We start from the raw sequence: 23235 nt of genomic DNA on the forward strand, positions 1-23235 counted from the left end.
GCTCTGGAGAAACACTCAGAGGCAAGGCTTCCCAAGAGTGGCCAAAAGGTCACATCAAGCCAGGCCCATTGAGGTCTACAATGTGAGGTCCCTGTGTGTTTTGACTCTCAATTATGGCTGCCAGGTCTTTAAGAATAAAATCATGTGATATCCTGGCTGAGATTCCCAGTGCTCTGTGGAAAGCCACCCTGGGCCTAGATCTCAGTTTCCAAGGGCAACTCTCATGCGTGGCCTCCTAAAATCCCAACACAATTCATGGCAATACTTCTCTGAGTTCAGTACCAGAACTCAGTCTCTAAGGGGAATCACGCCAGAGTTCAAGCCCAGGTGGACAAAGTCATCCCTTCCAACCGCCACAGAAATGACCACAATTCCAACCAAAACACTGCCACGTGGCCCTCATCTTCTTCCATATAGACACTCATCATAACCTCTGGCTGGAGGTTTCCATGAGGGGGCAGCCCAAGACAGTGTCTAGAATAAGCTCACTTGCCCCTCATTTGCCTAATGTCAGGGTGGCCTGTGAACCAGGAGTGATCAAATACGCCTGCCATTAATACTGCTCTGCTTCTCCAAATTGAGGACTACTGACTTTCGGGTATAGATTCTTTCTGTGAATTGGAGACATGAGAAAACCCAAGAACCTATGGGATAGCCTCTGCAGGGCTTTGAAGAACTCATTTGACCCAAAGGATCCCTATTCTCACTTGATGGAGGTCAGGAACTTTCCAGAGGAAAGTGAGAGGCTTCATCCACAATGACTGCTCTTTTTGCCATTTTGGCTTTGGATGCACACATGGGATCTTTCTTTAATCCATCAGGTGCTGAGAATCTAAGCCACAGCCTCACACAGGGCCAAGAGGCTGATTCACACACATCCCTTTGCAAAGGAATTAAGCAAAAAGCCACAGGTGATGCCCCTTCATTTCCATTTGAAAACTGTTGACTTCAGGCTTCACAAAGTGGTAGCCTGAGGCAAAGACCTTCCTGACACTCAGGGCAACAGAACAATAGGTAAGCAAAAGGCCCAAAGCAGGGTTTCTCCACTGACACTTTACTGGTCACACTGATATCTGAGTTTTCTGAGATGCTTGCCATTCCCTTCAGTTACCCAGTACATGGCCATGTCACAGAGCTGGGAGGTGGTACATATCTTGGACACAAAACCATGAGCCAATTCTGGAGAGTGGCCAGAATTCAGGAAGAAAACAGGAACTTAGCAAGATAGTAGGTGTTGCCCATAGATAAGGCAAGCCCCAGTCCATTCATAAATTGGAAAGGATGAATGCTGGAAAGTTTTCTACTAGACAGGACGCATCCATTGATTCATTCTGTTTTCCAATGTCTACAACCAGGGATACAGTAGGATACACAGACATAGAAACACTCGCCTTGTCAAATGACTTACTAGAAACAGTCCACTCCAAACCAAACAAACTGCCTTTCCTACCTATTCTCAGAACATGAGACAAAAACCATAAACTCACACCCACACCCCCTAAGGCACCTCCTTCCCCCACGTAGGTCTGTGACTATCTGGAGTGTCTTCTGACTGGTGGGCCATACAATGTTCCCCCAAAATGGCCCATCCTCTCTCAGATCTGGCCTCCTTGGCCTACTCAATGAACTTGTCAGGAGCCACCAGTGAGCCACTCACTACCTGCTTTCTCAGAAAAGTCCCCTCTTCAGAGCTTTCCTGGCATTTGGTCATCCTCACATCAGTAGGTACCAAGAAAGACTGACTCTCTCCTTGGTAAATGCAAACAAGTCAGCCCACTGGGACTGGGACTGAAACTGGCTCTGGGTGCCTGGCTTCCTGGTTGCCAAGTTCAAAGAGTTCCATCACAAAAGAAGTGAGGTGAGGTCACTTCCTTCAGGAACTGAATGAGGTCACTGCCTTGGCAACCAAATTGTCCTAACAGTTGCTTCCAAGGGTCCTATGAGATGGAGGCTGCCCCTGCTTCCTGTGACACTTTCACAAGTTAGAATGGTATATCCTCCATAGGCACCCAGGAACAGCTTTCCACACAGGCCTGGTTTGGTCCATCGTGTCAACATTAAGAAGAGAGAGGCTCATACAGACACAACCCTTCATCCTGACCAGGTTGTTTGCCATGGAAGATGACTTTTGCTCTCTCATGTCCTTCAGAGCTGCCTACTTCTTCTGCAGGAATCATTTCTGCATGGACCTTTGAGTTCTCAGCAGGTGGAAGATCCCCTACATTCCTCTATTGTAAGACCAACTCTGTCCCTCCTCTTCTGTAAAGTTGGATTGAGGGAACAGTGTATGGTTAGGGGTAAGAACATGTTTGATTTGGGTTAGGAATCATTCTACTGGATGAAGAATGGTATTGGGAACCTGCGATATATATAATAATGTATAGGTGAAGTATATGTATGACAACAGAAATCTAAGTAAGCTTTGAAGCCCAGAAGGGCATTGGGCCCTTGACTGGGATACTTAGCTTTGAATTACATTCTGCACAGATGTCTCAGATAAATTGATATTCAATGGCATAAGACCTTGTACCTTGGATGATTGAACGTGGAAGAGAACATCCAGTCAAAAAGGGATAGTAGGTAGGATTAGGAAGATAGTCAGTAGGTTTAGGAAGAAGAGTGAGTATACCATTTGGACCAAAAGTTCTTTAGCAGTAGGGTGTCAGTTAGAGAGTAGATGTAAATGTCAGCACATGTGAAGAGTCAGACACAATAATGAATATGGGAAATTAGGTAGGAGAGCAGATATCAATAGAGACATTGGGAAATCAGTCAAAGTATAAAGTGAGTGATAGGATTAGATATTTTCAACAGGGTTGAGGTTGAATATGTACTCTTAGGATGAAGCAACTGTGTAGTCACCAATAGGATTGACATTTGAGAGCAATAGGCCCCTGGACAAGGTTGTGTTTAGTAATCCATGCTCACTTTCCATTTAGACTTTGGTACAATCATAAGTGTGAACTTTGCATTATGTGTCCAGAATATCACTGTGATCAAATGTATATGTAGATCAGGTGACATGAGTATTTCTTCCACCATTTCTGGGAGCAATATCTTGAAGACGTGTTGATTAGTATTTGGGGGCACCAATAGGTGTACCTTGTGTCTATGAATATAGAGATAATGCATGAATAGACCATACTGTGAATAAATAGTATAACTGGTTCCAATTTACATAATGGATTGAACTGATACCTGAAAATATATAGGAAATCTAATATTGATACACAATCATTCATTCCAACCAGTTATATATCTAATGGTAATATTAGGGTTCTGGTTTACCATGAAGGCTGTGTGAGATTTGCTTGAAAAGTGATTATGGAAATCGAAAATAATGTGTTTGGAAAGAAGTCTCATGAAAAGGCCAGTCCAGAAATATACAGGAGTACATGTGTTCTGAAGCAGGAAGTGATTGAAAGTGAACCAAATGCCTGTAAATTTGTGAACTTGTGGATGAAATATATATCCTATGATGTGCATCAACTGAAGAAATAGTGATGTACCAGTGTCGAAAAAAAAGAAACGTCAAAATACACATCATGTATCATAGGAATCTACTTGCATTGATGCTAAACTCGGTCAGTTACTGTAGAAATATTAGGATTTCTAAGGACCATTCACTAGGAAACAAATGTGTATTTCAGGTGGATGAATATTTCAGAGAATAATCTTTGGAAAAGATGATTATAAATTCACATACATGAACATGAATGAATTTAGGGAGTGTATAATAAGACACATATATTTCATACTTTGAAAAATCTGGAGAGAGAGACTGTGTGTGTGTGTGTGTGTTCGTGTGTGTATATATATATATATATATATATATATATATATATATATAAATATATATATATATATATATATATATATATATATATATATACATTCAAACAATACAAACACACAGAGACTTTAAAACGTCGAAATATATATGCCAATCAAAATTCATCATGAAATATGTATCATCCACAGATCCAAAAATATTTAATTTACTGAACATGGATTTATGTATCATGTTGTTCAAGTAGAAAGCTCACCCATAGGTTGAATTTTCAGTTCCAACAGCATTTACGAGGAGTGATCTCTTGTCACAATTTGTATCTGCCATGTCAGCCTCCTCACAAGAATGTATGTGGGATACCAGGTAGGATTCTATATGTGCATGTAAAAATACATGTGCTGAATAGGCTACAGAGAAAGGGAGACAGGAATTCACATACTTGTTAACTTTACAAACACATGGAGAACTACTTCTCTTAAATTGGACTAGATTTATAACACCTAGCCTTTATAATGCCAAAGGAAAGTCCAATTATACACCATGCCTCCTCTGAACTGCATGTATTGCTATTCTGTTTGTGTTATTTTCCTCCATCATATCAGGATTGGTAATCAGAGTCTAGGAGGGTATGGGTTAGTGTCAGGGATTCAGTATTTTGAATGGAAAATAGGAAAATGAATCCAATGTGTATGCAATTCTGTGCTACACAAAAATCTTCCCACTCTCATCAAGAACAATGCCTTGACATTACCTTTGCCCCAAGTAAGACACGATTCGAAGAGAAGAGTTCGAAAATCTGTGAATACATATATACAATGGAAAATGCTCAGGAGTTCACAACCTTGGAGGTGGTAGAGGAGTTTCCATAAGTAAGGAACAGGATAAACACTCCCCAAACATGGAGCTCTGCTGGCCTAAAGACTTCTTGGGAAACTGCCTCTGAGGTTGGACCCTTGAAATATATGTTGTTGTCAGGAGCTTTATCTTCCTTTGTAGTGAGACCATCAAAGCTTGGTCTGCATCTATGTGGCCTGGAGGACATGGTTTCTGATTTTCCAATGAACATGAGGCAGCAGTGCTGAATTCTCTCTTTGTAGGTCAACTGTGGCCACTGGGGTCTAAGTGTTTCCCCGTGTGGACTGTGAGGCCATTTGGTCATCCTCCACTTTTCCTGGTGTTTCTTGCTGCTTCACTGGGAGTTTCCTATTTGCTTCATGAAATACAAGGAGTTCAACTGGGACACAGTGCTGGAGGGAGTTCTGTCACGTGTGCTGACTCAGGGTCCTAGGAGAATGCACCAACCAGGCTTCTATCCCACAGAGCTTGCCCCCTTGACCATAGCAACCTGATTCTGAACATTGCCCGGAAACCTCTCCATAGAACAAGATGCCTTTACATATAAGGGTCTGCTGGCTGCACCGTGTCAGTCACAAGCCATGTGGAAGCCAATGGCAGATCCACATGGCCCCACCACAGATGTTTTATCACACACCTGCACACCACTGCTCTAGGCCCACTAATCAGCAGGCTCCAACTTACTGGCATCTCTGTTCTACACCATTTTCATGAAACCCAGTCAATCAAGGCACTGTCTGGTACACTCATGATCAGCAACAGGACATCCAAAGGTTCTCCAGGGCCACGTGGTCATGGGAATTTCAAAAATTTCATGGTATTTATCAAGCCATTTCTCAAGGATGAACTTGGAGGCACTGTGGGTTTCTATTCATTCAGGAACCACTAAATGGTGAGGAAGCTCATTTCAATGAAAGCTCTGGAGAAACACTCAGAGGCAAGGCTTCCCAAGAGTGGCCAAAAGGTCACATCAAGCCAGGCCCATTGAGGTCTACAATGTGAGGTCCCTGTGTGTTTTGACTCTCAATTATGGCTGCCAGGTCTTTAAGAATAAAATCATGTGATATCCTGGCTGAGATTCCCAGTGCTCTGTGGAAAGCCACCCTGGGCCTAGATCTCAGTTTCCAAGGGCAACTCTCATGCGTGGCCTCCTAAAATCCCAACACAATTCATGGCAATACTTCTCTGAGTTCAGTACCAGAACTCAGTCTCTAAGGGGAATCACGCCAGAGTTCAAGCCCAGGTGGACAAAGTCATCCCTTCCAACCGCCACAGAAATGACCACAATTCCAACCAAAACACTGCCACATGGCCCTCATCTTCTTCCATATAGACACTCATCATAACCTCTGGCTGGAGGTTTCCATGAGGGGGCAGCCCAAGACAGTGTCTAGAATAAGCTCCCTTGCCCCTCATTTGCCTAATGTCAGGGTGGCCTGTGAACCAGGAGTGATCAAATACGCCTGCCATTAATACTGCTCTGCTTCTCCAAATTGAGGACTACTGACTTTCGGGTATAGATTCTTTCTGTGAATTGGAGACATGAGAAAACCCAAGAACCTATGGGATAGCCTCTGCAGGGCTTTGAAGAACTCATTTGACCCAAAGGATCCCTATTCTCACTTGATGGAGGTCAGGAACTTTCCAGAGGAAAGTGAGAGGCTTCATCCACAATGACTGCTCTTTGTGCCATTTTGGCTTTGGATGCACACATGGGATCTTTCTTTAATCCATCAGGTGCTGAGAATCTAAGCCACAGCCTCACACAGGGCCAAGAGGCTGATTCACACACATCCCTTTGCAAAGGAATTAAGCAAAAAGCCACAGGTGATGCCCCTTCATTTCCATTTGAAAACTGTTGACTTCAGGCTTCACAAAGGGGTAGCCTGAGGCAAAGACCTTCCTGACACTCAGGGCAACAGAACAATAGGTAAGCAAAAGGCCCAAAGCAGGGTTTCTCCACTGACACTTTACTGGTCACACTGATATCTGAGTTTTCTGAGATGCTTGCCATTCCCTTCAGTTATCCAGTACATGGCCATGTCACAGAGCTGGGAGGTGGTACATATCTTGGACACAAAACCATGAGCCAATTCTGGAGAGTGGCCAGAATTCAGGAAGAAAACAGGAACTTAGCAAGATAGTAGGTGTTGCCCATAGATAAGGCAAGCCCCAGTCCATTCATAAATTGGAAAGGATGAATGCTGGAAAGTTTTCTACTAGACAGGACGCATCCATTGATTCATTCTCTTTTCCAATGTCTACAACCAGGGATACAGTGGGATACACAGACATAGAAACACTCGCCTTGTCAAATGACTTACTAGAAACAGTCCACTCCAAACCAAACAAACTGCCTTTCCTACCTATTCTCAGAACATGAGACAAAACCATAAACTCACACCCACACCCACTAAGGCACCTCCTTCCCCCAAGTAGGTCTGTGACTATCTGGAGTGTCTTCTGACTGGTGGGCCATACAATGTTCCCCCAAAATGGCCCGTCCTCTCTCAGATCTGGCCTCCTTGGCCTACTCAATGAACTTGTCAGGAGCCACCAGTGAGCCACTCACTACCTGCTTTCTCAGAAAAGTCCCCTCTTCAGAGCTTTCCTGGCATTTGGTCATCCTCACATCAGTAGGTACCAAGAAAGACTGACTCTCTCCTTGGTAAATGCAAACAAGTCAGCCCACTGGGACTGGGACTGAAACTGGCTCTGGGTGCCTGGCTTCCTGGTTGCCAAGTTCAAAGAGTTCCATCACAAAAGAAGTGAGGTGAGGTCACTTCCTTCAGGAACTGAATGAGGTCACTGCCTTGGCAACCAAATTGTCCTAACAGTTGCTTCCAAGGGTCCTATGAGATGGAGGCTGCCCCTGCTTCCTGTGACACTTTCACAAGTTAGAATGGTATATCCTCCGTAGGCACCCAGGAACAGCTTTCCACACAGGCCTGGTTTGGTCCATCTTGTCTACATTAAGAAGAGAGAGGCTCATACAGACACAACCCTTCATCCTGACCAGGTTGTTTGCCATGGAAGATGACTTTTGCTCTCTCATGTCCTTCAGAGCTGCCTACTTCTTCTCCAGGGATCATTTCTGCATGGACCTTTGAGTTCTCAGCAGGTGGAAGATCCCCTACATTCCTCTATTGTAAGACCAACTCTGTCCCTGCTCTTCTGTAAAGTTGGATTGAGGGAACAGTGTATGGTTAGGGGTAAGAACATGTTTGATTTGGGTTAGGAATCATTCTACTGGATGAAGAATGGTATTGGGAACCTGCGATATATATAATAATGTATAGGTGAAGTATATGTATGACAACAGAAATCTAAGTAAGCTTTGAAGCCCAGAAGGGCATTGGGCCCTTGACTGGGATACTTAGCTTTGAATTACATTCTGCACAGATGTCTCAGATAAATTGATATACAGTGGCATAAGACCTTGTACCTTGGATGATTGAACGTGGAAGAGAACATCCAGTCAAAAAGGGATAGTAGGTAGGATTAGGAAGATAGTCAGTAGGTTTAGGAAGAAGAGTGAGTATACCATTTGGACCAAAAGTTCTTTAGCAGTAGGGTGTCAGTTAGAGAGTAGATGTAAATGTCAGCACATGTGAAGAGTCAGACACAATAATGAATATGGGAAATTAGGTAGGAGAGCAGATATCAATAGAGACATTGGGAAATCAGTCAAAGTATAAAGTGAGTGATAGGATTAGATATTTTCAACAGGGTTGAGGTTGAATATGTACTCTTAGGACGAAGCAACTGTGTAGTCACCAATAGGATTGACATTTGAGAGCAATAGGCCCCTGGACAAGGTTGTGTTTAGTAATCCATGCTCACTTTCCATTTAGACTTTGGTACAATCATAAGTGTGAACTTTGCATTATGTGTGCAGAATATCACTGTGATCAAATGTATATGTAGATCAGGTGACATGAGTATTTCTTCCACCATTTCTGGGAGCAATATCTTGAAGACGTGTTGATTAGTATTTGGGGGCACCAATAGGTGTACCTTGTGTCTATGAATATAGAGATAATGCATGAATAGACCATACTGTGAATAAATAGTATAACTGGTTCCAATTTACATAATGGATTGAACTGATACCTGAAAATATATAGGAAATCTAATATTGATACACAATCATTCATTCCAACCAGTTATATATCTAATGGTAATATTAGGGTTCTGGTTTACCATGAAGGCTGTGTGAGATTTGCTTGAAAAGTGATTATGGAAATCGAAAATAATGTGTTTGGAAAGAAGTCTCATGAAAAGGCCAGTCCAGAAATATACAGGAGTACATGTGTTCTGAAGCAGGAAGTGATTGAAAGTGAACCAAATGCCTGTAAATTTGTGAACTTGTGGATGAAATATATATCCTATGATGTGCATCAACTGAAGAAATAGTGATGTACCAGTGTCGAAAAAAAAGAAACGTCAAAATACACATCATGTATCATAGGAATCTACTTGCATTGATGCTAAACTCGGTCAGTTACTGTAGAAATATTAGGATTTCTAAGGACCATTCACTAGGAAACAAATGTGTATTTGAGTGGATGAATATTTCTGAGAATAATGTTTGGAAAAGATGATTATAAATCCACATACATGAACATGAATGAATTTAGGGAGTGTATAATAAGACACATATATTTCATACTTTGAAAAATCTGGAGAGAGAGACTGTGTGTGTGTGTGTGTGTTCGTGTGTGTATATATATATATATATATATATAAATATATATATATATATATATATATATATATATACATTCAAACAATACAAACACACAGAGACTTTAAAACGTCGAAATATATATGCCAATCAAAATTCATCATGAAATATGTATCATCCACAGATCCAAAAATATTTAATTTACTGAACATGGATTTATGTATCATGTTGTTCAAGTAGAAAGCTCACCCATAGGTTGAATTTTCAGTTCCAACAGCATTTACGAGGAGGGATCTCTTCTCACAATTTGTATCTGCCATGTCAGCCTCCTCACAAGAATGTACGTGGGATACCAGGTAGGATTCTATATGTGCATGTAAAAATACATGTGCTGAATAGGCTACAGAGAAAGGGAGACAGGAATTCACATACTTGTTAACTTTACAAACACATGGAGAACTACTTCTCTTAAATTGGACTAGATTTATAACACCTAGCCTTTATAATGCCAAAGGAAAGTCCAATTATACACCATGCCTCCTCTGAACTGCATGTATTGCTATTCTGTTTGTGTTATTTTCCTCCATCATATCAGGATTGGTAATCAGAGTCTAGGAGGGTATGGGTTAGTGTCAGGGATTCAGTATTTTGAATGGAAAATAGGAAAATGAATCCAATGTGTATGCAATTCTGTGCTACACAAAAATATTCCCACTCTCATCAAGAACAATGCCTTGACATTACCTTTGCCCCAAGTAAGACACGATTCGAAGAGAAGAGTTCGAAAATCTGTGAATACATATATACAATGGAAAATGCTCAGGAGTTCACAACCTTGGAGGTGGTAGAGGAGTTTCCATAAGTAAGGAACAGGATAAACACTCCCCAAACATGGAGCTCTGCTGGCCTAAAGACTTCTTGGGAAACTGCCTCTGAGGTTGGACCCTTGAAATATATGTTGTTGTCAGGAGCTTTATCTTCCTTTGTAGTGAGACCATCAAAGCTTGGTCTGCATCTATGTGGCCTGGAGGACATGGTTTCTGATTTTCCAATGAACATGAGGCAGCAGTGCTGAATTCTCTCTTTGTAGGTCAACTGTGGCCACTGGGGTCTAAGTGTTTCCCCGTGTGGACTGTGAGGCCATTTGGTCATCCTCCACTTTTCCTGGTGTTTCTTGCTGCTTCACTGGGAGTTTCCTATTTGCTTCATGAAATACAAGGAGTTCAACTGGGACACAGTGCTGGAGGGAGTTCTGTCACGTGTGCTGACTCAGGGTCCTAGGAGAATGCACCAACCAGGCTTCTATCCCACAGAGCTTGCCCCCTTGACCATAGCAACCTGATTCTGAACATTGCCCGGAAACCTCTCCATAGAACAAGATGCCTTTACATATAAGGGTCTGCTGGCTGCACCGTGTCAGTCACAAGCCATGTGGAAGCCAATGGCAGATCCACATGGCCCCACCACAGATGTTTTATCACACACCTGCACACCACTGCTCTAGGCCCACTAATCAGCAGGCTCCAACTTACTGGCATCTCTGTTCTACACCATTTTCATGAAACCCAGTCAATCAAGGCACTGTCTGGTACACTCATGATCAGCAACAGGACATCCAAAGGTTCTCCAGGGCCACGTGGTCATGGGAATTTCAAAAATTTCATGGTATTTATCAAGCCATTTCTCAAGGATGAACTTGGAGGCACTGTGGGTCTCTATTCATTCAGGAACCACTAAATGGTGAGGAAGCTCATTTCAATGAAAGCTCTGGAGAAACACTCAGAGGCAAGGCTTCCCAAGAGTGGCCAAAAGGTCACATCAAGCCAGGCCCATTGAGGTCTACAATGTGAGGTCCCTGTGTGTTTTGACTCTCAATTATGGCTGCCAGGTCTTTAAGAATAAAATCATGTGATATCCTGGCTGAGATTCCCAGTGCTCTGTGGAAAGCCACCCTGGGCCTAGATCTCAGTTTCCAAGGGCAACTCTCATGCGTGGCCTCCTAAAATCCCAACACAATTCATGGCAATACTTCTCTGAGTTCAGTACCAGAACTCAGTCTCTAAGGGGAATCACGCCAGAGTTCAAGCCCAGGTGGACAAAGTCATCCCTTCCAACCGCCACAGAAATGACCACAATTCCAACCAAAACACTGCCACATGGCCCTCATCTTCTTCCATATAGACACTCATCATAACCTCTGGCTGGAGGTTTCCATGAGGGGGCAGCCCAAGACAGTGTCTAGAATAAGCTCACTTGCCCCTCATTTGCCTAATGTCAGGGTGGCCTGTGAACCAGGAGTGATCAAATACGCCTGCCATTAATACTGCTCTGCTTCTCCAAATTGAGGACTACTGACTTTCGGGTATAGATTCTTTCTGTGAATTGGAGACATGAGAAAACCCAAGAACCTATGGGATAGCCTCTGCAGGGCTTTGAAGAACTCATTTGACCCAAAGGATCCCTATTCTCACTTGATGGAGGTCAGGAACTTTCCAGAGGAAAGTGAGAGGCTTCATCCACAATGACTGCTCTTTTTGCCATTTTGGCTTTGGATGCACACATGGGATCTTTCTTTAATCCATCAGGTGCTGAGAATCTAAGCCACAGCCTCACACAGGGCCAAGAGGCTGATTCACACACATCCCTTTGCAAAGGAATTAAGCAAAAAGCCACAGGTGATGCCCCTTCATTTCCATTTGAAAACTGTTTACTTCAGGCTTCACAAAGGGGTAGCCTGAGGCAAAGACCTTCCTGACACTCAGGGCAACAGAACAATAGGTAAGCAAAAGGCCCAAAGCAGGGTTTCTCCACTGACACTTTACTGGTCACACTGATATCTGAGTTTTCTGAGATGCTTGCGATTCCCTTCAGTTACCCAGTACATGGCCATGTCACAGAGCTGGGAGGTGGTACATATCTTGGACACAAAACCATGAGCCAATTCTGGAGAGTGGCCAGAATTCAGGAAGAAAACAGGAACTTAGCAAGATAGTAGGTGTTGCCCATAGATAAGGCAAGCCCCAGTCCATTCATAAATTGGAAAGGATGAATGCTGGAAAGTTTTCTACTAGACAGGACGCATCCATTGATTCATTCTCTTTTCCAATGTCTACAACCAGGGATACAGTGGGATACACAGACATAGAAACACTCGCCTTGTCAAATGACTTACTAGAAACAGTCCACTCCAAACCAAACAAACTGCCTTTCCTACCTATTCTCAGAACATGAGACAAAACCATAAACTCACACCCACACCCACTAAGGCACCTCCTTCCCCCAAGTAGGTCTGTGACTATCTGGAGTGTCTTCTGACTGGTGGGCCATACAATGTTCCCCCAAAATGGCCCGTCCTCTCTCAGATCTGGCCTCCTTGGCCTACTCAATGAAGTTGTCAGGAGCCACCAGTGAGCCACTCACTACCTGCTTTCTCAGAAAAGTCCCCTCTTCAGAGCTTTCCTGGCATTTGGTCATCCTCACATCAGTAGGTACCAAGAAAGACTGACTCTCTCCTTGGTAAATGCAAACAAGTCAGCCCACTGGGACTGGGACTGAAACTGGCTCTGGGTGCCTGGCTTCCTGGTTGCCAAGTTCAAAGAGTTCCATCACAAAAGAAGTGAGGTGAGGTCACTTCCTTCAGGAACTGAATGAGGTCACTGCCTTGGCAACCAAATTGTCCTAACAGTTGCTTCCAAGGGTCCTATGAGATGGAGGCTGCCCCTGCTTCCTGTGACACTTTCACAAGTTAGAATGGTATATCCTCCGTAGGCACCCAGGAACAGCTTTCCACACAGGCCTGGTTTGGTCCATCTTGTCTACATTAAGAAGAGAGAGGCTCATACAGACACAACCCTTCATCCTGACCAGGTTGTTTGCCATGGAAGATGACTTTTGCTCTCTCATGTCCTTCAGAGCTGCCTACTTCTTCTCCAGGGATCATTTCTGCATGGACCTTTGAGTTCTCAGCAGGTGGAAGATCCCCTTCATTCCTCTATTGTAAGACCAACTCTGTCCCTGCTCTTCTGTAAAGTTGGATTGAGGGAACAGTGTATGGTTAGGGGTAAGAACATGTTTGATTTGGGTTAGGAATCATTCTACTGGATGAAGAATGGTATTGGGAACCTGCGATATATATAATAATGTATAGGTGAAGTATATGTATGACAACAGAAATCTAAGTAAGCTTTGAAGCCCAGAAGGGCATTGGGCCCTTGACTTGGATACTTAGCTTTGAATTACATTCTGCACAGATGTCTCAGATAAATTGATATACAGTGGCATAAGACCTTGTACCTTGGATGATTGAATGTGGAAGAGAACATCCAGTCAAAAAGGGATAGTAGATAGGATTAGGAAGATAGTCAGTAGGTTTAGGAAGAAGAGTGAATATAACATTTGGACCAAAAGTTCTTTAGCAGTAGGGTGTCAGTTAGAGAGTAGATGTAAATGTCAGCACATGTGAAGAGTCAGTCACAATAATGAATATGGGAAATTAGGTAGGAGAGCAGATATCAATAGAGACATTGGGAAATCAGTCAAAGTATAAAGTGAGTGATAGGATTAGATATTTTCAACAGGGTTGAGGTTGAATATGTACTCTTAGGACGAAGCAACTGTGTAGTCACCAATAGGATTGACATTTGAGAGCATTAGGCCCCTGGACAAGGATGTGTTTAGTAATCCATGCTCACTTTCCATTTAGACTTTGGTACAATCATAAGTGTGAACTTTGCATTATGTGTCCAGAATATCACTGTGATCAAATGTATATGTAGATCAGGTGACATGAGTATTTCTTCCACCATTTCTGGGAGCAATATCTTGAAGACGTGTTGATTAGTATTTGGGGGCACCAATAGGTGTACCTTGTGTCTATGAATATAGAGATAATGCATGAATAGACCATACTGTGAATAAATAGTATAACTGGTTCCAATTTACATAATGGATTGAACTGATACCTGAAAATATATAGGAAATCTAATATTGATACACAATCATTCATTCCAACCAGTTATATATCTAATGGTAATATTAGGGTTCTAGTTTACCATGAAGGCTGTGTGAGATTTGCTTGAAAAGTGATTATGGAAATCGAAAATAATGTGTTTGGAAAGAAGTCTCATGAAAAGGCCAGTCCAGAAATATACAGGAGTACATGTGTTCTGAAGCAGGAAGTGATTGAAAGTGAACCAAATGCCTGTAAATTTGTGAACTTGTGGATGAAATATATATCCTATGATGTGCATCAACTGAAGAAATAGTGATGTACCAGTGTCGAAAAAAAAGAAACGTCAAAATACACATCATGTATCATAGGAATGTACTTGCATTGATGCTAAACTCGGTCAGTTACTGTAGAAATATTAGGATTTCTAAGGACCATTTACTAGGAAACAAATGTGTATTTCAGGTGGATGAAAATTTCTGAGAATAATCTTTGGAAAAGATGATTATAAATCCACATACATGAACATGAATGAATTTAGGGAGTGTATAATAAGACACATATACTTCATACTTTGAAAAATCTGGAGAGAGAGACTGTGTGTGTGTGTGTGTGTGTGTTTGTATATATATATATATATATATATATATATATATATATATATATATATACATTCAAACAATACAAACACACAGAGACTTTAAAAAGTCGAAATATGTATGCCAATCAAAATTCATCATGAAATATGTATCATCCACAGATCCAAAAATATTTAATTTACTGAACATGGATTTATGTATCATGTTGTTCAAGTAGAAAGCTCACCCATAGTTTGAATTTTCAGTTCCAACAGCATTTACGAGGAGGGATCTCTTCTCACAATTTGTATCTGCCATGTCAGCCTCCTCACAAGAATGTACGTGGGATACCAGGTAGGATTCTATATGTGCATGTAAAAATACATGTGCTGAATAGGCTACAGAGAAAGGGAGACAGGAATTCACATACTTGTTAACTTTACAAACACATGGAGAACTACTTCTCTGAAATTGGACTAGATTTATAACACCTAGCCTTTATAATGCCAAAGGAAAGTCCAATTATACACCATGCCTCCTCTGAACTGCATGTATTGCTATTCTGTTTGTGTTATTTTCCTCCGTCATATCAGGATTGGTAATCAGAGTCTAGGAGGGTATGGGATAGTGTCAGGGATTCAGTATTTTGAATGGAAAATAGGAAAATGAATCCAATGTGTATGCAATTCTGTGCTACACAAAAATCTTCCCACTCTCATCAAGAACAATGCCTTGACATTACCTTTGCCCCAAGTAAGACACGATTCGAAGAGAAGAGTTAGAAAATCTGTGAATACATATATACAATGGAAAATGCTCAGGAGTTCACAACCTTGGAGGTGGTAGAGGAGTTTCCATAAGTAAGGGACAGGATAAACACTCCCCAAACATGGAGCTCTGCTGGCCTAAAGACTTCTTGGGAAACTGCCTCTGAGGTTGGACCCTTGAAATATATGTTGTTGTCAGGAGCTTTATCTTCCTTTGTAGTGAGACCATCAAAGCTTGGTCTGCATCTATGTGGCCTGGAGGACATGGTTTCTGATTTTCCAATGAACATGAGGCAGCAGTGCTGAATTCTCTCTTTGTAGGTCAACTGTGGCCACTGGGGTCTAAGTGTTTCCCCGTGTGGACTGTGAGGCCATTTGGTCATCCTCCACTTTTCCTGGTGTTTCTTGCTGCTTCACTGGGAGTTTCCTATTTGCTTCATGAAATAAAAGGAGTTCAACTGGGACACAGTGCTGGAGGGAGTTCTGTCACGTGTGCTTACTCAGGGTCCTAGGAGAATGCACCAACCAGGCTTCTATCCCACAGAGCTTGCCCCCTTGACCATAGCAACCTGATTCTGAACATTGCCCGGAAACCTCTCCATAGAACAAGATGCCTTTACATATAAGGGTCTGCTGGCTGCACCGTGTCAGTCACAAGCCATGTGGAATCCAATGGCAGATCCACATGGCCCCACCACAGATGTTTTATCACACACCTGCACACCACTGCTCTAGGCCCACTAATCAGCAGGCTCCAACTTACTGGCATCTCTGTTCTACACCATTTTCATGAAACCCAGTCAATCAAGGCACTGTCTGGTACACTCATGATCAGCAACAGGACATCCAAAGGTTCTCCAGTGCCACGTGGTCATGGGAATTTCAAAAATTTCATGGTATTTATCAAGCCATTTCTCAAGGATGAACTTGGAGGCACTGTGGGTTTCTATTCATTCAGGAACCACTAAATGGTGAGGAAGCTCATTTCAATGAAAGCTCTGGAGAAACACTCAGAGGCAAGGCTTCCCAAGAGTGGCCAAAAGGTCACATCAAGCCAGGCCCATTGAGGTCTACAATGTGAGGTCCCTGTGTGTTTTGACTCTCAATTATGGCTGCCAGGTCTTTAAGAATAAAATCATGTGATATCCTGGCTGAGATTCCCAGTGCTCTGTGGAAAGCCACCCTGGGCCTAGATCTCAGTTTCCAAGGGCAACTCTCATGCGTGGCCTCCTAAAATCCCAACACAATTCATGGCAATACTTCTCTGAGTTCAGTACCAGAACTCAGTCTCTAAGGGGAATCACGCCAGAGTTCAAGCCCAGGTGGACAAAGTCATCCCTTCCAACCGCCACAGAAATGACCACAATTCCAACCAAAACACTGCCACGTGGCCCTCATCTTCTTCCATATAGACACTCATCATAACCTCTGGCTGGAGGTTTCCATGAGGGGGCAGCCCAAGACAGTGTCTAGAATAAGCTCACTTGCCCCTCATTTGCCTAATGTCAGGGTGGCCTGTGAACCAGGAGTGATCAAATACGCCTGCCATTAATACTGCTCTGCTTCTCCAAATTGAGGACTACTGACTTTCGGGTATAGATTCTTTCTGTGAATTGGAGACATGAGAAAACCCAAGAACCTATGGGATAGCCTCTGCAGGGCTTTGAAGAACTCATTTGACCCAAAGGATCCCTATTCTCACTTGATGGAGGTCAGGAACTTTCCAGAGGAAAGTGAGAGGCTTCATCCACAATGACTGCTCTTTTTGCCATTTTGGCTTTGGATGCACACATGGGATCTTTCTTTAATCCATCAGGTGCTGAGAATCTAAGCCACAGCCTCACACAGGGCCAAGAGGCTGATTCACACACATCCCTTTGCAAAGGAATTAAGCAAAAAGCCACAGGTGATGCCCCTTCATTGCCATTTGAAAACTGTTAACTTCAGGCTTCACAAAGTGGTAGCCTGAGGCAAAGACCTTCCTGACATTCAGGGCAACAGAACAATAGGTAAGCAAAAGGCCCAAATCAGGGTTTCTCCACTGACACTTTACTGGTCACACTGATATCTGAGTTTTCTGAGATGCTTGCCATTCCCTTCAGTTATCCAGTACACGGCCATGTCACAGAGCTGGGAGGTGGTACATATCTTGGACACAAAACCATGAGCCAATTCTGGAGAGTGGCCAGAATTCAGGAAGAAAACAGGAACTTAGCAAGATAGTAGGTGTTGCCCATAGATAAGGCAAGCCCCAGTCCATTCATAAATTGGAAAGGATGAATGCTGGAAAGTTTTCTACTAGACAGGACGCATCCATTGATTCATTCTCTTTTCCAATGTCTACAACCAGGGATACAGTGGGATACACAGACATAGAAACACTCGCCTTGTAAAATGACTTACTAGAAACAGTCCACTCCAAACCAAACAAACTGCCTTTCCTACCTATTCTCAGAACATGAGACAAAACCATAAACTCACACCCACACCCACTAAGGCACCTCCTTCCCCCAAGTAGGTCTGTGACTATCTGGAGTGTCTTCTGACTGGTGGGCCATACAATGTTCCCCCAAAATGGCCCGTCCTCTCTCAGATCTGGCCTCCTTGGCCTACTCAATGAACTTGTCAGGAGCCACCAGTGAGCCACTCACTACCTGCTTTCTCAGAAAAGTCCCCTCTTCAGAGCTTTCCTGGCATTTGGTCATCCTCACATCAGTAGGTACCAAGAAAGACTGACTCTCTCCTTGGTAAATGCAAACAAGTCAGCCCACTGGGACTGGGACTGAAACTGGCTCTGGGTGCCTGGCTTCCTGGTTGCCAAGTTCAAAGAGTTCCATCACAAAAGAAGTGAGGTGTGGTCACTTCCTTCAGGAACTGAATGAGGTCACTGCCTTGGCAACCAAATTGTCCTAACAGTTGCTTCCAAGGGTCCTATGAGATGGAGGCTGCCCCTGCTTCCTGTGACACTTTCACAAGTTAGAATGGTATATCCTCCATAGGCACCCAGGTACAGCTTTCCACACAGGCCTGGTTTGGTCCATCTTGTCTACATTAAGAAGAGAGAGGCTCATACAGACACAACCCTTCATCCTGACCAGGTTGTTTGCCATGGAAGATGACTTTTGCTCTCTCATGTCCTTCAGAGCTGCCTACTTCTTCTCCAGGGATCATTTCTGCATGGACCTTTGAGTTCTCAGCAGGTGGAAGATCCCCTACATTCCTCTATTGTAAGACCAACTCTGTCCCTCCTCTTCTGTAAAGTTGGATTGAGGGAACAGTGTATGGTTAGGGGTAAGAACATGTTTGATTTGGGTTAGGAATCATTCTACTGGATGAAGAATGGTATTGCGAACCTGCGATATATATAATAATGTATAGGTGAAGTATATGTATGACAACAGAAATATAAGTAAGCTTTGAAGCCCAGAAGGGCATTGGGCCCTTGACTGGGATACTTAGCTTTGAATTACATTCTGCACAGATGTCTCAGATAAATAGATATACAATGGCATAAGACCTTGTACCTTGGATGATTGAATGTGGAAGAGAACATCCAGTCAAAAAGGGATAGTAGGTAGGATTAGGAAGATAGTCAGTAGGTTTAGGAAGAAGAGTGAGTATACCATTTGGACCAAAAGTTCTTTAGCAGTAGGGTGTCAGTTAGAGAGTAGATGTAAATGTCAGCACATGTGAAGAGTCAGTCACAATAATGAATATGGGAAATTAGGTAGGAGAGCAGATATCAATAGAGACATTGGGAAATCAGTCAAAGTATAAAATGAGTGATAGGATTAGATATTTTCAACAGGGTTGAGGTTGAATATGTACTCTTAGGACGAAGCAACTGTGTAGTCACCAATAGGATTGACATTTGAGAGCATTAGGCCCCTGGACAAGGATGTGTTTAGTAATCCATGCTCACTTTCCATTTAGACTTTGGTACAATCATAAGTGTGAACTTTGCATTATGTGTCCAGAATATCACTGTGATCAAACGTATATGTAGATCAGGTGACATGAGTATTTCTTCCACCATTTCTGGGAGCAATATCTTGAAGACGTGTTGATTAGTATTTGGGGGCACCAATAGGTGTACCTTGTGTCTATGAATATAGAGATAATGCATGAATAGTCCATACTGTGAATAAATAGTATAACTGGTTCCAATTTACATAATGGATTGAACTGATACCTGAAAATATATAGGAAATCTAATATTGATACACAATCATTCATTCCAACCAGTTATATATCTAATGGTAATATTAGGGTTCTGGTTTACCATGAAGGCTGTGTGAGATTTGCTTGAAAAGTGATTATGGAAATCGAAAATAATGTGTTTGGAAAGAAGTCTCATGAAAAGGCCAGTCCAGAAATATACAGGAGTACATGTGTTCTGAAGCAGGAAGTGATTGAAAGTGAACCAAATGCCTGTAAATTTGTGAACTTGTGGATGAAATATATATCCTATGATGTGCATCAACTGAAGAAATAGTGATGTACCAGTGTCGAAAAAAAAGAAACGTCAAAATACACATCATGTATCATAGGAATCTACTTGCATTGATGCTAAACTCGGTCAGTTACTGTAGAAATATTAGGATTTCTAAGGACCATTCACTAGGAAACAAATGTGTATTTCAGGTGGATGAAAATTTCTGAGAATAATGTTTGGAAAAGATGATTATAAATCCACATACATGAACATGAATTAATTTAGGGAGTGTATAATAAGACACATATATTTCATACTTTGAAAAATCTGGAGAGAGAGACTGTGTGTGTGTGTGTGTGTGTGTGTGTGTGTGTTTGTGTATATATATATATATATATATATATATATATATATATATATACATACATTCAAACAATACAAACACACAGAGACTTTAAAAAGTCGAAATATATATTCCAATCAAAATTCATCATGAAATATGTATCATCCACAGATCCAAAAATATTTAATTTACTGAACATGGATTTATGTATCATGTTGTTCAAGTAGAAAGCTCACTCATAGGTTGAATTTTCAGTTCCAACAGCATTTACGAGGAGTGATCTCTTGTCACAATTTGTATCTGCCATGTCAGCCTCCTCACAAGAATGTACGTGGGATACCAGGTAGGATTCTATATGTGCATGTAAAAATACATGTGCTGAATAGGCTACAGAGAAAGGGAGACAGGAATTCACATACTTGTTAACTTTACAAACACATGGAGAACTACTTCTCTTAAATTGGACTAGATTTACAACACCTAGCCTTTATAATGCCAAAGGAAAGTCCAATTATACACCATGCCTCCTCTGAACTGCATGTATTGCTATTCTGTTTGTGTTATTTTCCTCCATCATATCAGGATTGGTAATCAGAGTCTAGGAGGGTATGGGTTAGTGTCAGGGATTCAGTATTTTGAATGGGAAATAGGAAAATGAATCCAATGTGTATGCAATTCTGTGCTACACAAAAATCTTCCCACTCTCATCAAGAACAATGCCTTGACATTACCTTTGCCCCAAGTAAGACACGATTCGAAGAGAAGAGTTAGAAAATCTGTGAATACATATATACAATGGAAAATGCTCAGGAGTTCACAACCTTGGAGGTGGTAGAGGAGTTTCCATAAGTAAGGGACAGGATAAACACTCCCCAAACATGGAGCTCTGCTGGCCTAAAGACTTCTTGGGAAACTGCCTCTGAGGTTGGACCCTTGAAATATATGTTGTTGTCAGGAGCTTTATCTTCCTTTGTAGTGAGACCATCAAAGATTGGTCTGCATCTATGTGGCCTGGAGGACATGGTTTCTGATTTTCCAATGAACATGAGGCAGCAGTGCTGAATTCTCTCTTTGTAGGTCAACTGTGGCCACTGGGGTCTAAGTGTTTCCCGGTGTGGACTGTGAGGCCATTTGGTCATCCTCCACTTTTCCTGGTGTTTCTTGCTGCTTCACTGGGAGTTTCCTATTTGCTTCATGAAATACAAGGATTTCAACTGGGACACAGAGCTGGAGGGAGTTCTGTCACGTGTGCTGACTCAGGGTCCTAGGAGAATGCACCAACCAGGCTTCTATCCCACAGAGCTTGCCCCCTTGACCAGAGCAACCTGATTCTGAACATTGCCCGGAAACCTCTCCATAGAACAAGATGCCTTTACATATAAGGGTCTGCTGGCTGCACCGTGTCAGTCACAAGCCATGTGGAAGCCAATGGCAGATCCACATGGCCCCACCACAGATGTTTTATCACACACCTGCACACCACTGCTCTAGGCCCACTAATCAGCAGGCTCCAACTTACTGGCATCTCTGTTCTACACCATTTTCATGAAACCCAGTCAATCAAGGCACTGTCTGGTACACTCATGATCAGCAACAGGACACCCAAAGGTTCTCCAGTGCCACGTGGTCATGGGAGTTTCAAAAATTTCATGGTATTTATCAAGCCATTTCTCAAGGATGAACTTGGAGGCACTGTGGGTTTCTATTCATTCAGGAACCACTAAATGGTGAGGAAGCTCATTTCAATGAAAGCTCTGGAGAAACACTCAGAGGCAAGGCTTCCCAAGAGTGGCCAAAAGGTCACATCAAGCCAGGCCCATTGAGGTCTACAATGTGAGGTCCCTGTGTGTTTTGACTCTCAATTATGGCTGCCAGGTCTTTAAGAATAAAATCATGTGATATCCTGGCTGAGATTCCCAGTGCTCTGTGGAAAGCCACCCTGGGCCTAGATCTCAGTTTCCAAGGGCAACTCTCATGCGTGGCCTCCTAAAATCCCAACACAATTCATGGCAATACTTCTCTGAGTTCAGTACCAGAACTCAGTCTCTAAGGGGAATCACGCCAGAGTTCAAGCCCAGGTGGACAAAGTCATCCCTTCCAACCGCCACAGAAATGACCACAATTCCAACCAAAACACTGCCACATGGCCCTCATCTTCTTCCATATAGACACTCATCATAACCTCTGGCTGGAGGTTTCCATGAGGGGGCAGCCCAAGACAGTGTCTAGAATAAGCTCCCTTGCCCCTCATTTGCCTAATGTCAGGGTGGCCTGTGAACCAGGAGTGATCAAATACGCCTGCCATTAATACTGCTCTGCTTCTCCAAATTGAGGACTACTGACTTTCGGGTATAGATTCTTTCTGTGAATTGGAGACATGAGAAAACCCAAGAACCTATGGGATAGCCTCTGCAGGGCTTTGAAGAACTCATTTGACCCAAAGGATCCCTATTCTCACTTGATGGAGGTCAGGAACTTTCCAGAGGAAAGTGAGAGGCTTCATCCACAATGACTGCTCTTTTTGCCATTTTGGCTTTGGATGCACACATGGGATCTTTCTTTAATCCATCAGGTGCTGAGAATCTAAGCCACAGCCTCACACAGGGCCAAGAGGCTGATTCACACACATCCCTTTGCAAAGGAATTAAGCAAAAAGCCACAGGTGATGCCCCTTCATTGCCATTTGAAAACTGTTAACTTCAGGCTTCACAAAGTGGTAGCCTGAGGCAAAGACCTTCCTGACATTCAGGGCAACAGAACAATAGGTAAGCAAAAGGCCCAAATCAGGGTTTCTCCACTGACACTTTACTGGTCACACTGATATCTGAGTTT

The sequence above is a fragment of the Urocitellus parryii genome, chromosome 5, assembly GCF_045843805.1.
Source record: "Urocitellus parryii isolate mUroPar1 chromosome 5, mUroPar1.hap1, whole genome shotgun sequence".
NCBI lineage: Eukaryota > Metazoa > Chordata > Mammalia > Rodentia > Sciuridae > Urocitellus > Urocitellus parryii.